The following is a 14,344-nucleotide window of genomic DNA, read 5'->3' as shown; positions in this document are numbered from 1 at the left end:
CTATTTTTTCTCTCCATTTTTTCTCTTCATTTATTTGTTTCTTTCTTTGTGTGTATGACGTGATACGTATAGATCTGATCATGCACGGGTGTTGTCAAAGAGGATATATGTGGTGAGTGATGAATAACAATGGCAGCATGTCCACTCCGTGGATGGTGGCCCAGGCGCGGAGTACGCTGACTCGAAATGACATCCAAGTTGCACCCCCAGTGACATCAGTTGCGCCCAACTGTCATTCAATTTGAGCCGTGATTTGCACGTTGATTATTCCCTAAATGAAACTGCTACTCACGGCTGAAATCGGGTTTTGCTTGATTTTCGTTTGATGGTGGCGTACGCACGGATGGATTCCGATGGACATAAGGAGGTTCTAAGGTACTCCGCACCGTTACAGGTGAGGGAGTAAGCCTTTTGACTACCGGCTGCTAGCTCACGGCCGTAGCCGAATGCTCACTCGGCTGGCACGGGTCGAGATGTGTTAAAACGGGTTAAAAGAATGCCAGTTGCACCGGGATGTAAAACATTTTTCTTTCAACTACACACCGGGACACTCCTTGTGAAAACATGGATGCAAGAAAAAGGCCTTTTTATGCCGTGGGGTGAACAGTGTTGGTTATTGAACAAACCGGAAACCATTGAACATGTTTTCATTGACTGTTGGGACGGGGTCTTCTTCTGGGATGTGCTGCAACGTACGCTGAAAAAAGATCTGCCAATCGATGCCCATGGTATTCTGTATTTGTCCGTTGAACCTGATGATGATGGCGTCCCTCTAGATCTAGTAATGTTACTAGGACTGCACAGTATATGGAGATGCCGAATGGCAGTCCGCCACTCGGACATTGATGCGCGGCCAGTAAATGAGTATTTCCGAGAGGCCATATTCTCTTTTCTAGAAGTTCGAAAGGCACGCCAATGTGTTCCAGACTGGTTGTCACAAATGGAGGAGTTAACAAAAATGAAAATATTTTAGTAGTCAGCACTGTACCCTAGAGTGGAACAGTGATTTTATGTCTTAGTGTAATGGGTTTGTTTTGTTGTTGTGTATTATGTTTGTAACAGCGGTGTTTGTCTGGAAATAAAGAAAAAAAAACGGCCGTAGCCGAATTGGTAAGACGACTGACACTAAGTCTATCTGGTCTACCAGACACAGGCTCGAATCCTGCGGGTGCCCGTGTGATTTTTTGCGATTGTGAAGGCTATGCGCACGGACGCGGACGGACATTGCACGGTCCTAAAGTACTCCGCACCTGAAAATCCAGTTTTTATTTAAACTGAGCAGGCCTTCGTGTCGTTTTCGTTTAGTACTCGCTTTTTTTTTGTGTGCGCTCAAGCTACAGTTATGAATTCGTTATCAAATCATAACATTTCGGTGAAGCTTTAAATCGAACGATACGGCGGTTTCTCCGGCACCACATTTTCGCTACTTAACCCAGTTTGCTGCATCTCGCTGAATTGCTGGCTGTTATAAGTATACCAATCCCAATGCCCCGAACCGTGCCGACATTGTCTTTGCTTCAAACGGTGCAGCCCACTCGAGGCGGTATTATGGCGGTAAAAAATGTGTATTTTTGCAATGATATTTTTACTACACGCGCACCTCAGAGTACGGGATTTCTGTACTGTTAAGGATCAGGGTGTTCATATTTAACGGAAAGCCTTACACCTCATCCTTCGGTCAACCTACAATGTCCATGGAGTCCACCCCTGTCGGAATGAAACAAAAGGGCGTGAAATGGAATGCCTTGCGCTTCCAAGACACGTGGAGCTCTGATGGAGGTGGGGGTGAGGGAGAAAACCACAGTACGGGCGGGAGTGGGGCACAACCAGTAACATGCAGGCAGAAAATGGACAAATAGGGCACATATTTGTTCACAATCGGTATTAGTCGGAAGGTGAGGAAGTATGTGTCTACAAATGGAGCAGACGTTTACAAAAGCGCCAAAGTGTCCAACCAACGAGTTCAAGTAAGAGAGCACCCCACGTGAGAAATCACAGAACGTGAAACAAAGAGAATGCTTAACAAACCAGTCTTGTCTGTTCATAATGCATTCCTCTGAAGCTTTCGCCGTCAGGCCATCTTACGGACAAGGTAAGAGACTCTGTGATTTTTTAGCGAATGGCTGAGATGGGAAAGCAATGTTTTATCCCAGGATAAATAAGGTGTCGTAATTCTGCATGCAAGTTTGTTTGGACCAATATTCCTTTTCTGTGCGTGTGTTCGTGAAATTCTCACTGACGACTGCCCCTCTCAGAAGGTACTACTTTTGCTGAAGCCTAGAGTTGTGTGCCCGTCTTACACCACTGCGTGTCACCGTCTATATATGGCTGAACGGCTAAAAATATATCTAAATCTAGTCACTATCGTTCGTCTATGAAAGCTGGCTCCAGCCAGAACCAATAATTTTTGCTGAGCCATCGGATATGTGTCAAGAACATTGGATTTCCACTCACCTGATTTCAGTGCAGGCCGGTTGCTCTTTACACAGGCGTAATTCAATCGAGATATACCCTAAAAATCGCGTACACTTTTCCGTGTTTCCAAACATCAGTTAGAAAGAACTAGATAATACTACGGCATAATTTTTTCATTGGTGGACAATAGAAATAACTTCTGGTAAAACAATTTTCTATGCAGACGAATAAGGAAATACCCTTTTCTCTGAACCAGATGGTGATCTACACGGTGGCTGAAAGCGCAGCTTATGCAAATATGGCGGGCACCCGTTAGAATCCATCTGGTCGTCACATGCCATGGTTTGTGTCGCCTTCGTCCTGCAGCAGCATAACAGCTTTAATACATTCGTGTTGGGGCTATACAGAAACTTTGCAGGCTTTCTCCATCGCGCGACAGCACCACTGAAATTGTCGCATCTAAAACAGCCGTTCGTCCTCGCGGGTTAACTATATGTGTTTGTGTCTTGTGGGGTTCTACATTTCACACACTAGTGATTTCCCACCCCGCAGCCATCCGCGCTCAGCAAACATGCCTTGCGAGCGCCGGCTGCGGACGGGTCCGTTGTTTGCGGAGACAGACAAAGGCAGGAGGCGGCGAGGGCAAAACATCAATGGCAGCATTTATTGCAAAGTGCAAATCAAATACACTGCATACAGACTAATCGTAGGCCATAACGGTAACATTGGGAGCGAGGCATAAACAACGCTAGAGATCGAGATGGTTCGACTCACCGATGGCATACCGGAGCAGCGGAGCGCTGCGGAGTGCGAGCGCGGTTGCAGTCTCCCAGCTCGTCCGAACGCGTCCTTTGTGGCGCGTTCCCCAGGTCAGGACAAGCGCGCCGAAACGTCCGCGCGCTACCGGATCCCCAAGACAAGAGAGCGTCCCCTCGTCATCCTACGTCCCCCCAGACTTCGCCTTCCGGTGGCGCTAGTATCGAGGAAGAACTAAGGTCCCTGTATTTTTCAAAGGTAGCGCAAACTCCCTTCCCCGCGCCGTTTCCTCCTCGCCCCCCTCTCTCGGCCGCCATTAGTGAGCGACTCCGGCGGAGCGCGCCGCCGGACCGTTTCGTTTCGTATGCGCGGCGCGTTGAAGTGCTTGCTTAAAACGCGACAGTTCTAGGAGTAAATTCAGAACGGTGTTCGCGGATAATGTGTAGGAAGAACTGTGTGTGGTTGGCCAGTGCCTTAGCTATCATCTCGCGTTTTGAGGGAGCCAACTGCACTTTAGTGCCGGCCTATCGAAATCTGCGTTTGTAGTACTCGCGGTCGATTTAATCTGGGGCCTGCTTCACAAAATAGAAAAATCTGGTCTATGTGGAATTTTTCTGGAGTTTTTAAGTGTGGAAGAGCACCTCAAAGTTCATATGAGGGCTATTAGAGCTCGAGTTGGTACGGGAACAACAGAGCCCCACTAAAATTTGGAACATGCACGCCCACTTCCAGAATGGGACGGGTGTATATTGCGCTGCTGAGCACGAGGTCACGGGTTCGATTCCAGGTCGTTTTTCTGATGGAGGCGAAAAGCAAAAACGCCCCTGTGTACGAGATTTCGGCGCACGTTAAAGATCCCCAGGTGGTCCAAATTAATCCGGAGCCCTCCACTACGGCGTGCCTCATCGCCTGCGTTGCGTCAGCGTGTTAAACCCTACAATCAATCAATCGGGACGTGTGTATACGATTCATTCATAAAATACACAAACGTTCAGTGGATCGAAAGTAGGTTTTATTCAGTGCGTAAACAAAATGCGGGAAGCGTCGAATGATTGCGGGAGGCGTCGATTTAGATCACGAACGCTCCCGGAGAACATTCCAGTGGAGTGAAGACAGGGCGAAACACTCTCACTATCAAATCAGATAGGCCCTGCGGCATACGAAGGAAAAAGTAGATGCCGATGCGCAAATATGGCAGGAACCGCATTTGGCTTGAGTTTCTTGAGGCCAGCTTGTGACAGAATTACTGGTTCAAATTGATCCCTCGTGAAGTGTTTCTGAAAGATACAGACATCCTCTATCGCATTCTTTGCAGTTTGGCTGAAGAAATATTGCTGAAGCAAAACATTTTGCTTCTTATGTTAGAAAATGCAAACAGCCGCGAATACAGGATGGTGTTCTTGCATTCACTAGGTTCCTCACTATTTGTTAATCGAAAGTGTACTCAAGTATGTTCGAAACTTGAACATAAGCATCCATGCATTTCAAAAATAAACAACTATACAACATTATATTAACTATGCACTCTCTTATATTAGCTGTACAAGCATGCACAAAATTCCCATGCAAGTGCACAGAAATGGGGATAAATATGAAAGAATACAAACTGAGAATACAATAAACCACAATAAAACAATAAACGGCGAAATTCTGCCTACAGAGTAATCAAAGTTCAAGCGAAAAAAAATTATAGCAAAAAAGATCAAACACGTGGTTTCTTTCCGGTGAAATGTTATTTATGCCAACTGGCATACTATCGCAATTAAAAAAACTTGCTTCCGCTGCAAATGGTCGCAAATAGAAAGAAAATCGCGAACGCCAAACATTTGGCAGTAATTATATTGTGACCGTTTTTGAATACCCGATCCAATACGAGCGAGCTAAACACGATCGGGCTGTCATCGTTGTTGAAATCGTGGGAGAAAGCGTCGACGGAAACATCAAGCTGCTTTTTTTCTGTTTAACCTGAACGTCAGTACCAAGGCTGAGCTTCATCTAAAAGCCTTCCAGAGGCATGTCTACGCGAAAAAGTTTTGTAGTGACTGCTTACCTCGCAAAGCCTCCCTCGATGACAATCGAAGTTTTTTCTGCCGATACGATGCAGCCATACCGCTAGCCGCTCGGTATCATTTTTCCCTCGTGGAACCACAAAAAGCTTGTCGCCTTTTGCAATGCTGCTGGAGCAGCCAACGGCACAGCAGGTCGGCATTACGCTGCAGCCGAGGCCGCCTTGCGAAAGGCAGCGCACATGGGAGCGAGGAGCAGTACGCTCCCTAATGGCGTCGTTACCCGACGAAACCGAAACTGACGAGGGGTCAACAGGGTTCATTGGTCACGTGTCGCGCCTGGTCCAATAGGGGAGCAGAAAAGGGCGCAGTGGGAAGGAGAGAAGTAGAGGGCGGGGAGAAAATTCTCCTCTCTACTTTGTACAATGGTTTGCGTTACCTTTGAAAAATACAGGGACCTTAGGAAGAACTGGATCTCGGGTAAGGCAGAGGGGAAAAGGGTCAACGCTTCCACCAGGGCAACAACAAATCCGTCCGGTCGCTGGCGCCCTCCCGTATGGTTCCCGTCGCGTAAGCGAGGCGCGCAACTGTGCAACACCGGCCGCGAGGGGAAGCTAGCCAGAAAAGGGGTTCGCGTGAAAGTCGCGATCCCCACAGTCTATAGCACACATACCCATACCGAAAATATTCATGATAAGGGCTTGATCTTCCTTTTATTGGGATGGACAATGCATTCAATATAGCAACGCGGGAAACAGCACGTATCATGCCAGTAAATTAGAATGAGATTCAACGGGGCGAATTTCTATTAGTACAGCATTAATAGTCCGTGTACCCTCGATTTTGAGATTAGGAGAATTTGCACATGTGTGCAAACTGCGTGAAGAACACCCCGTGTGTTATTACGGAGCACCATATTTCAAAAGATCATTGGAAACCAAGTGGTAACTGCAGGGAACTCGTCGCTCCACGAAGTGGTTTAACTTACAAAGGCAAAAACGTTATCCCTGAAAATGTTGTTCCCAAACGAATTGCCCAGAACAAACGCACCGGTAACTAATGGCCCCAAAAGAGATGCTCTCCAAACAAATGGTCCCAACTTTAATGTAGAAAAAAACGGTCCAGTCTCGATACCACCTCGTGTGATATTAGAGAGTTTTAGCTGACCGTTTCTCACGGTCCGCTCAACTGCGGTAGCAAGCGGGAGCGCCATTGCGCATGCGAGGCGCGCTTGGCCGCGAACGGCATTGGCTCCGGTCGCGCTGACCGTACCGCCCACCGCCGATACCGGAGCGGACCGTCGAAAACGGTTTGCTAAAACTCTCTATTGCCGCGAACCATGCATTGGGCCTGTTTATTTGTGTTTGCTTTTTCCGCCCGGCTGCGCCGGCCTGTGTTATCGCTGTTGTCTCTGTGCCAAGGGAGGCGCGTGTTCCGTTCTCTCTTTCCGTGCCGCATGTGTTATCTCTTCTGATAGGGAGAGCGTTCCGAACGAATGTGAACAGCGTAGAATAATCTTCGTTGATCTACAGTGTTTTGGATACAATTCTACTATTCCAGAAACCCTCGCGCCGAGTGATAAATTCCCGCTGAGCAGATGCCGCGGCATTCTAATCGCCGACACCAGTCTACGCACGTCACTTTGTTGACTGCTGGGGCCCAATTCTCTAAAACGACGGGCCGTCGTTTTGAAACGACGCGGTAGCGCCATGCAAATGCATGTGTTGTGGGGTTGGGGCCATCGCTTTGCGGTGTTCAGCAGGGAGAATCAGCCGCAGAAAAGCACTGTGGCAAGGGCTTGAAGCGACAAGCGAAACGACGGGGGGGCAGTGGGTGTCGCTTCGGGCCCCTGCCACAGCGCTTTTCTGCGGCTGATTCTCCCTGCTGAACACCGCAAAGCGATGGCCCCAACCCCACAACACATGCATTTGCATGGCGCTACCGCGTCGTTTCAAAACGACGGCCCGTCGTTTTAGAGAATTGGGCCCCTGTTTCGCCACCTGTGTATTCTTTGACTGTTTAGTGGAGCACAAGTTCGCTCCAATAAACTTGTTTTTTTTTCAACAAGACAGCTGCGTCGTCTTTGGCTACGTGACAATATAAAGCCTGAAGAAAGTCTTTCGGAGTTCATTGATAGAGGTATCGTCTCGTCTCGTCTTCAGTGGTTCAGTGTTCCAGATTTAGCTGCGCATTACACATAGGAAGATATTTTCTTTTGAAGCAGAATTAGGCATCGCAAAGTCAAAAACTCTGGGTACCAATAGGTGTTTCGTAACGAAATTTTGTCGCTGAAAAGAAGACACCGTTGTTCTTTTTGTTTTCAAAAGGAACCCATGGAGTTTATATTCTATGTTTTTTCAGTTGTATTGCACGTGGCTTCCTCTTTGCGGTCGGTTGTGTAAGGATAAATCGGCGTCGATGAGGCGAGAGCGTAAATCATTGTCGCAATAAGAACAAGTGTGTGCGCGCTGAGTTCTGGCAGAGGCACAAAGTGGCGCATCCGCCCGCCGATGCGCAGGTGGGACGCCTGTTACGCGGCCCATCAAGTCAGGAACAACGCGGTAAAGATCATTGGCTTCGTGCGCAAGCGTTGAGGCACGATACGCTCGCACATATGAGCTGAATTGGGTTCTCCTTAAAGGAGCCGTGAAGTAAAATACAAGCTAAGTTTATTAGAAAGATTGCTCAGTCCCGATAACAATGATACCAATATCATCGCAATCTTCGAACAAATAACGGAGATATGAAAGAAAACGTGTGAAGCAGTCGCGACCCCCCAGCCAATTTCCCGCAACTTTTCTATGACGTCACGGAACCTTGTTTGTGCGATTGGCGGGTGCTTAACTGACCTGTCGCGACGACACATGACTGGACTTCTGTAATGGGGCCTCTAGTTCCATTTGACCGCGTCACTTGAATGCTAACGTGCAGTTAACGCACTGAAAATTATGTTTTGTTGGCCCGTATGACGTCATTCTTGCTCATACACGTCACTGTTGCGCAAAATTTGAACGCTTTTTAATACTTCTTGCTTTTTTTTCGTTAAAAAACATCTTTTGTGGCTGTAATGGAGCTGAGTGAGATACTGAATCCTAGTTCTTTCAAATTAAACGAAGTTGTATTTTCCCTTCATGGCTCCTTTAACTGCGCCGTTGACATGACGAAGAGGTGATGTACAAAGTATTCCGTCGCCCCTTATTCGGTGTGGTTACTTGATCTGACTATGTCTGTTCGGTAGACGTGGCGCATTTACGAGTACGCCCAAATGGGGCGAAGATAACTGACACGTTGCCCGATACGCGTACCGGTCCAAAAAAGTCAATATCACGCACGCAGAGCGTTGTATCTGATTACATGTTTCACTTGAAATAAATCATCCGTCTACAGTAGTCCCTGGCGCCTTATTTTGTTTTTATCATTTTCTTGTCGCTATTGTCACGCTACACGAGGACATTTGATGGCGGCTGCGTAAGAATTTCTTTCGCCTGATCGTCCTTCCGGCTGCGGAAGAAAATCGTGGTCCCATTGGCGCAAAGAAAAAAATGGGTGTACGAAGCAAAGGGAGGAGAGAAGCATTTTAATGGTTCTTTAACGCAAAGCTTTCATCAATATGATAACGATGTCACAGAAGACATAGGATTATCGTAATTAGCGAAAGTTATTGAAGTGAATTGAGAAGTTGCTGTGGCTAAGCGCAATTATTATCGCTTTCTTATGTTGTAAATAAATTTTCGCACTTTTTATGACGGTTCCTTGGCCTTGGTTATTGAATATTGGGTCATGTATACGGTTTGCGCTGTGTAACTTTTCACCAAAATGTATTTTCAGAACGTGAAGTTGCTAGAATTAAAAAGAAACTTTGCAATCCCTTTTTAAAGGAAGTTGAAAAAGGCGAGAAAGCTCGCGTCGAAACTGCGCAAATGATTTCACTAAACACTTGCAAACCATTTGCTGAAAGTGCGTCCAATCGATCATCAAGCCGTCAAAAACCGAAATCACAAAGTAACAAGGAACCATGCGACGATTTTTCGTGCACTAAGTAAAATCATCTACGAAAGATCTAAATATATACAAACACGTGGTTTGTGGGATAAAGCTATACTATTGTACTCCTTCTTCGTGTTCGATTCATGTATTATCTTATGCAGAACCGGTCGTTTTTTTGTGATTTCAAAGTAGCCATTTTGACACAATGAAAGTTTGGTTTCAAGCACGCGCCATGTGTCCAGGTATCTTATGAAAGATTTTTTAACAACCAACCAGTCTGCGGATAAATGCGTTAGTTTTTCTGGCAGAACGCCATCGGTTCTACTAAGAAAGCTTTCGCTTTAAAATTTTTTTTATCTGTATCCGCCCCTTTCATGCGTACTCCGAAATATTTTTATCTCCGAAACACTAGGCGTCTCGCGATGGAAATGAAGTTCTAGATGCCGGAACCCGCTCTTAAGGAGCCCGGACAATTTCTTAAGGGGAGACCAAAGTACGATTGAGGCCTCGAGTAGAATTCGAATACAGTTAGACCTGGATGTAACGAACCTATATGTAACGAATTCCTGGATTTAACGAAGTTTTTCAATTCCCCATAGTAAGCCTCATTGAAACCCATGTGTTTGCGGCGCATATGTAACGATACGGTGGTTAACCTTGATGTAACGAATTCTCTACGTTGATGAGGCATTGTTTCTTTCGCTTCTTCTGAAAATCGGCTGTAGATATGCACTAATTTAGCTAGTTTAGTCCACAACTCAAACTACCCTGGGTTTCCACGTGTGAGTGTGGTTTCGGTTTGGTGTTAGGCCTGCCTGTCGGCGGATAGTCGCGTGTCTCTCCTGCTCTCTGTGGTGGGTGATAAGTTCTGCTGGCCCAAGGCGTAGAGTTTTGTCTTTCCAAGACGAGCTCACAATTTTCAATGCCGATTCCGCCGGCGAGAAAGAAGAACGTCGCCACCCGGTACAGTATCCCAGCTAGCGCCCTCTAAGGAATTCTGAGTGCATTAAAGATGATCAAGTTCACGCAAAAGCGTTCCTTTCAGCAGAAGTTTGGTACTTGAAACGCGTGAAGGTACCGAAAAGTATCAAACGGCAAATGTGAGACTTCATTTCCGTTTGTAAATATGGGGGTGAGTGAACTTGCTTCTCTGGAGTGCCATGTAGGGACTAAGCTTGTAGGAAAACAGCACGTGCAAATCAGCTCGTTTTTTACTGTGAAATCAATTCTTTAAGGGCGAGTTCCCCGCCACTGATGTCTAGCATTGTGGTTTCGTTTCTTCTTCATCCACGTGAGCCATAACTTGAAATCTGCATGTAATGAAAACCTGCATGTAACGAAAAATTGCGAATTTTTGTCAACTTCGTTATTTCCATGTTCAACTGTACAAGTACGTATTGGCTCCCTACAGTCACGAGAGCTGGACTTTTCCGCCACCCCATCCGTCTGTTACAAGAGCTGAAACAAACATGTACCGCCAGCTCCAGACAAATCCCAAGCCTCCCGACACTTTACGACACACAACGTACCCGACACAGCCACGTGCGTATTCTGTGGCAAACATCGTAACCTTTTCATGTGGTATGGTAGTGCTCCAAAACAACAACTTGCCCTTAACCCCAACCCCAATTAGGAACAGTGGCAGCCCGACTGACCCGCTCTGACTCTTCTGAATACCGAGACACGGAGACCACGGATAGAACTGCAATCGAAAACCTCGGTTTTACTTACAAAGAAGACAGCCCCCCCCCCCCCCCCCTTAACCACGGCGTGGGTGCCCCGACCTGGTATGGGCGTGCCAACGCACCTATTGTTTGTCCCCACTCCCCATCCCATCTTTAGAGCAGTAGAGGGCTTCCCTGGCCAGCCCAGACATGGATATCCAGCTGGACCAGGTGACTCGAGCGAGAACAGCCGCGAGAAGCCAGGGGATCCCGGACTAGGGGTGGGGGGGTGGGGCTTTCACGGGGCGAGGCCTATAACATTAGCCTCTGCGCGTCGAATAAAAATACATTCTCTCTCTCTCGCTTTCCGCCTCTATGACCCTACCATTAGGCTCAATTGCAATATCCCATAGGCATATTTAGGTTTTCGCCTTGGGGTTTTCTCATTTATTTATTTATTTATTTATTTATTTATTTATTTATTTATTTATTTTATGTTTGTTTGTTTGTCTGTCTGTTTATTTGTTGTTTGTTTGTTTGTTTGTTTGCCCAGGGCCGTGGCAGGTTGGAACAACAAAGAACATATAGGCAGTAACTGCCGCTTCAGACACGGACAGCAACGCCGAACATACACGGTACAGTATGCACGGGTACCGTATACGGCCATTCTGTGTACCGGTACAAAGTTCAGGGGCACAAAAAGATTAAGCAACTCTTTCACAAGCGCAATTCAGCCAAACTGATTATGAGACATAGCTTAGGTCTAGGCGCGGTCCGGACTATCGGGTTAATTTATCAAGAGACAGCACTATCGGCTTCTATGTAGCTTGACAAGGATTTTTCAGTGTCCTAAAGTGTCCGAGTTAGTCATGTTTGCCGGAGATTTGGTCCGGTGTTCAATTATATTCATAAGGCATGAGCGTTTAAATGAATTTAGACGAGTCCTTATTCTTACTAAATGATTGGATGACTACTTCTAACGGTTCGAGAAATTCTAGATTTTAAATATTGCTCAGTGTTGAAGTTAAAGTAGTTACGGGACATTCGGTACAAGTTTTCTCTTCGGCTTTTCTCATTGAAACATTGCCTTTCCCTCCCTGTGTCCCAGTAAACGTTAGTTTAATTAAACAAGCAGTCAATCCACGTCCAAAATATCGGGTTTCATCAAAAAACATGTTAACTATGTAGGTGTTTTTCAGTCGTCCAAAACATCAATAAAAATCTCTGTATTCCGGAGTACTTTTAAGAGGACACCCAATCGTTGCTTGTGGAGTATATGCTGCCCATTACAGATAAAAGGAAATAACTAAAAGCAACTTGAATATAAACGTTTTTTCAAATTGGCACCAGAACATTTGAATGCGGAATTTTTATTCCTTCCAACCTTAACTATGCTGCCTTAACGAATGCAAACAACCATTACAGAGAGCCCAGAACTTGAACTTAGCCAACAAGAAATTTCACTCACTCTATACAGCAGTTGCTACAATATTCCGTCGTGGAAGTTTCGGATGAAGTAAAGCATTTTTGTTTAGATAACTTTAACTTGGTATGTGTCTGGAGAGAAAAATGTCAGCTTAAAATAAGCGTTTTCGAATGCTTCCAAGCCGTAAGGAGTCGGTAAGAAAAAATGTCACACAGGAAAGATCTGCGGCTCTTATTGCATCTTGCAGAAGTCAGTTCGAAATCATGTCCGAAGAAAACACCCAAGGCTAGTTAGATTCCACTGTGTTCGTCCCCTTCACTTTCCCACACCAAGATTGCAGCGGTTGTTACACTGGCGTTCGTGAAAACATCGACGACAACTTTATGTAGGATAGCATGACCAAAACAAATCACCTACTTGGAAGTCCCGCTTCTAGCTTCTATCATCATTAATTAATGGCAATGAATCTCCCACACAAAGAAAAATATCACGTGTTAATCACATATATTTTGCAGTTACAGCTTGGAAAACACGGCACTGTCACACGCAGTCACACCAAATTACCTCCTGGAATCTAAAAGGATCATGAAAATCGCATCGTAGTGGCGTGCATACATGCATTGATTTCAAAGTCAGATTTCGACATTTTGCTTGCTCCGAGTAAGGAAATTGCATTAACACAATAAAGGTATTCCTCAAAGCGCTCGAGGCAGCTTTTCTGTTATGGAAACTTCCAGCTCTCAAACAAACCACTCTAGAACCTTAAATTTCGAACAGCAGAGCTGGTTTACGATTTAAACGGACTTCCTTTAACGGAGATGGTCATCTCTAATAAGTTACGACAGAGTACCAGATTGTTTAAAAGAAAGCTGATACCCAAGGTAGGATGAACTCCGACACTTAGGGACACTCTGACACAAAAAAGCACGTCCACAAAAGGCGCCGGCACTTGCACAGAATTGCCACTAATTTAAACGAACAGCGTCATCATAGACGAATCCGCTCAGTCAGCCCTGTGTCGGATGTAATGGCGGTAATAGAACCGTGAGAAGAGCCACGCGAACAAACACGATTCTGTTACGATAATCCACGCCATAGCGCCAGGGTATCCGCAGTCTAGACATAGAGAAATACAGGCGTGTACAGCGAATGTGATAAACTGAATAATCTGGAAGAGGGTGACGTACTTCTTCCACCACAGGTTTGGCCGCAGCGAGGATGGCAGAGCCGACAGGCCGTAATACGTGTACATTACCGCGTGCACCACGCTGTTGAGAAACGGGAACATGGCCGACTGCCCCGTGATGCCGTTGTTAAGGTTCACCGAGACAGTCAGCAATGCAAGTGCGTGGTGAGAAACGTGGAGGTACGTAATGTGGCCGTTCTTCTTAAGCAGCACGAAGAACACGGTGTCAAGTAGCTCAGCGAACTTGGTGAACATATAGAGCCACGCATGTTGAAGGAAGGGCAGGCCATTCGAGGAATTGTCCGTGCCCTCACAGAAGACACTGTACGGTGGCAGTCCTTCCCCACCAAGCGCTCTTCCACGCAGGTAGGTGATTTTCAATGTTGTCACAGAAAAGTAGACACTGACGATGACGATGACTGCATTGTAGGCCAATACGAGGGGTCTAACTGGAAATGGCATTCGGTTCATCATGAGTCGTGGACCGAGATGTAAGGCAAAGTAGACGTAGCCAGCGATAACCCACAACACGACGGCAGGGGAGCCCATCAGAGGCCAATTCCGAACTCTCGGGTCACCCCCCGAGAAGAACAATTTCCAGAGAGAGGGTTCAGCGTGCTTCAGTGTGACGACTTCTAAGACAGCCATGCCTGTATTGCTTATACACCACTGCCTCGTGTCTACTGTGGCATTCAGCCCAGCTTTCTTTTCCAAGCCAATTAAACTTTTGTGGAGGCTTGCGTGGATGCTGCGTTCATTTTGTTTCACAACCAAGCCAGGTGCGCAATGCACTACCTCACCCAGCTGTTACAAGGAAACTTTTTTTAGCGTCAGAAACAAATGCGAACTTCAAAATGTACTTGGCGCATCCGGGGCTGAGGGTCTTCACTGGAAGCATTACAGC

The 14,344-nt window shown here is 46.3% G+C and overlaps 1 pseudogene; it reads right to left on the bottom strand.

The window, feature by feature from the left end:
• Positions 1–13,257: 13,257 nt before the first annotated feature.
• LOC144159977 (very long chain fatty acid elongase 7 pseudogene) lies at positions 13,258–14,088 on the bottom strand (annotated as a pseudogene).
• Positions 14,089–14,344: the final 256 nt, after the last annotated feature.

The sequence above is a fragment of the Haemaphysalis longicornis genome, unplaced genomic scaffold (assembly GCF_048455015.1).
Source record: "Haemaphysalis longicornis isolate Haplotype H1 unplaced genomic scaffold, Haemaphysalis longicornis Haplotype H1 scaffold_10, whole genome shotgun sequence".
In the NCBI taxonomy this organism is placed as follows: Eukaryota; Metazoa; Arthropoda; class Arachnida; order Ixodida; family Ixodidae; genus Haemaphysalis; species Haemaphysalis longicornis.
The sequence above is the reverse complement of the archived record's forward strand: the minus strand, read 5'-3'. Positions and strand labels throughout refer to the sequence as shown.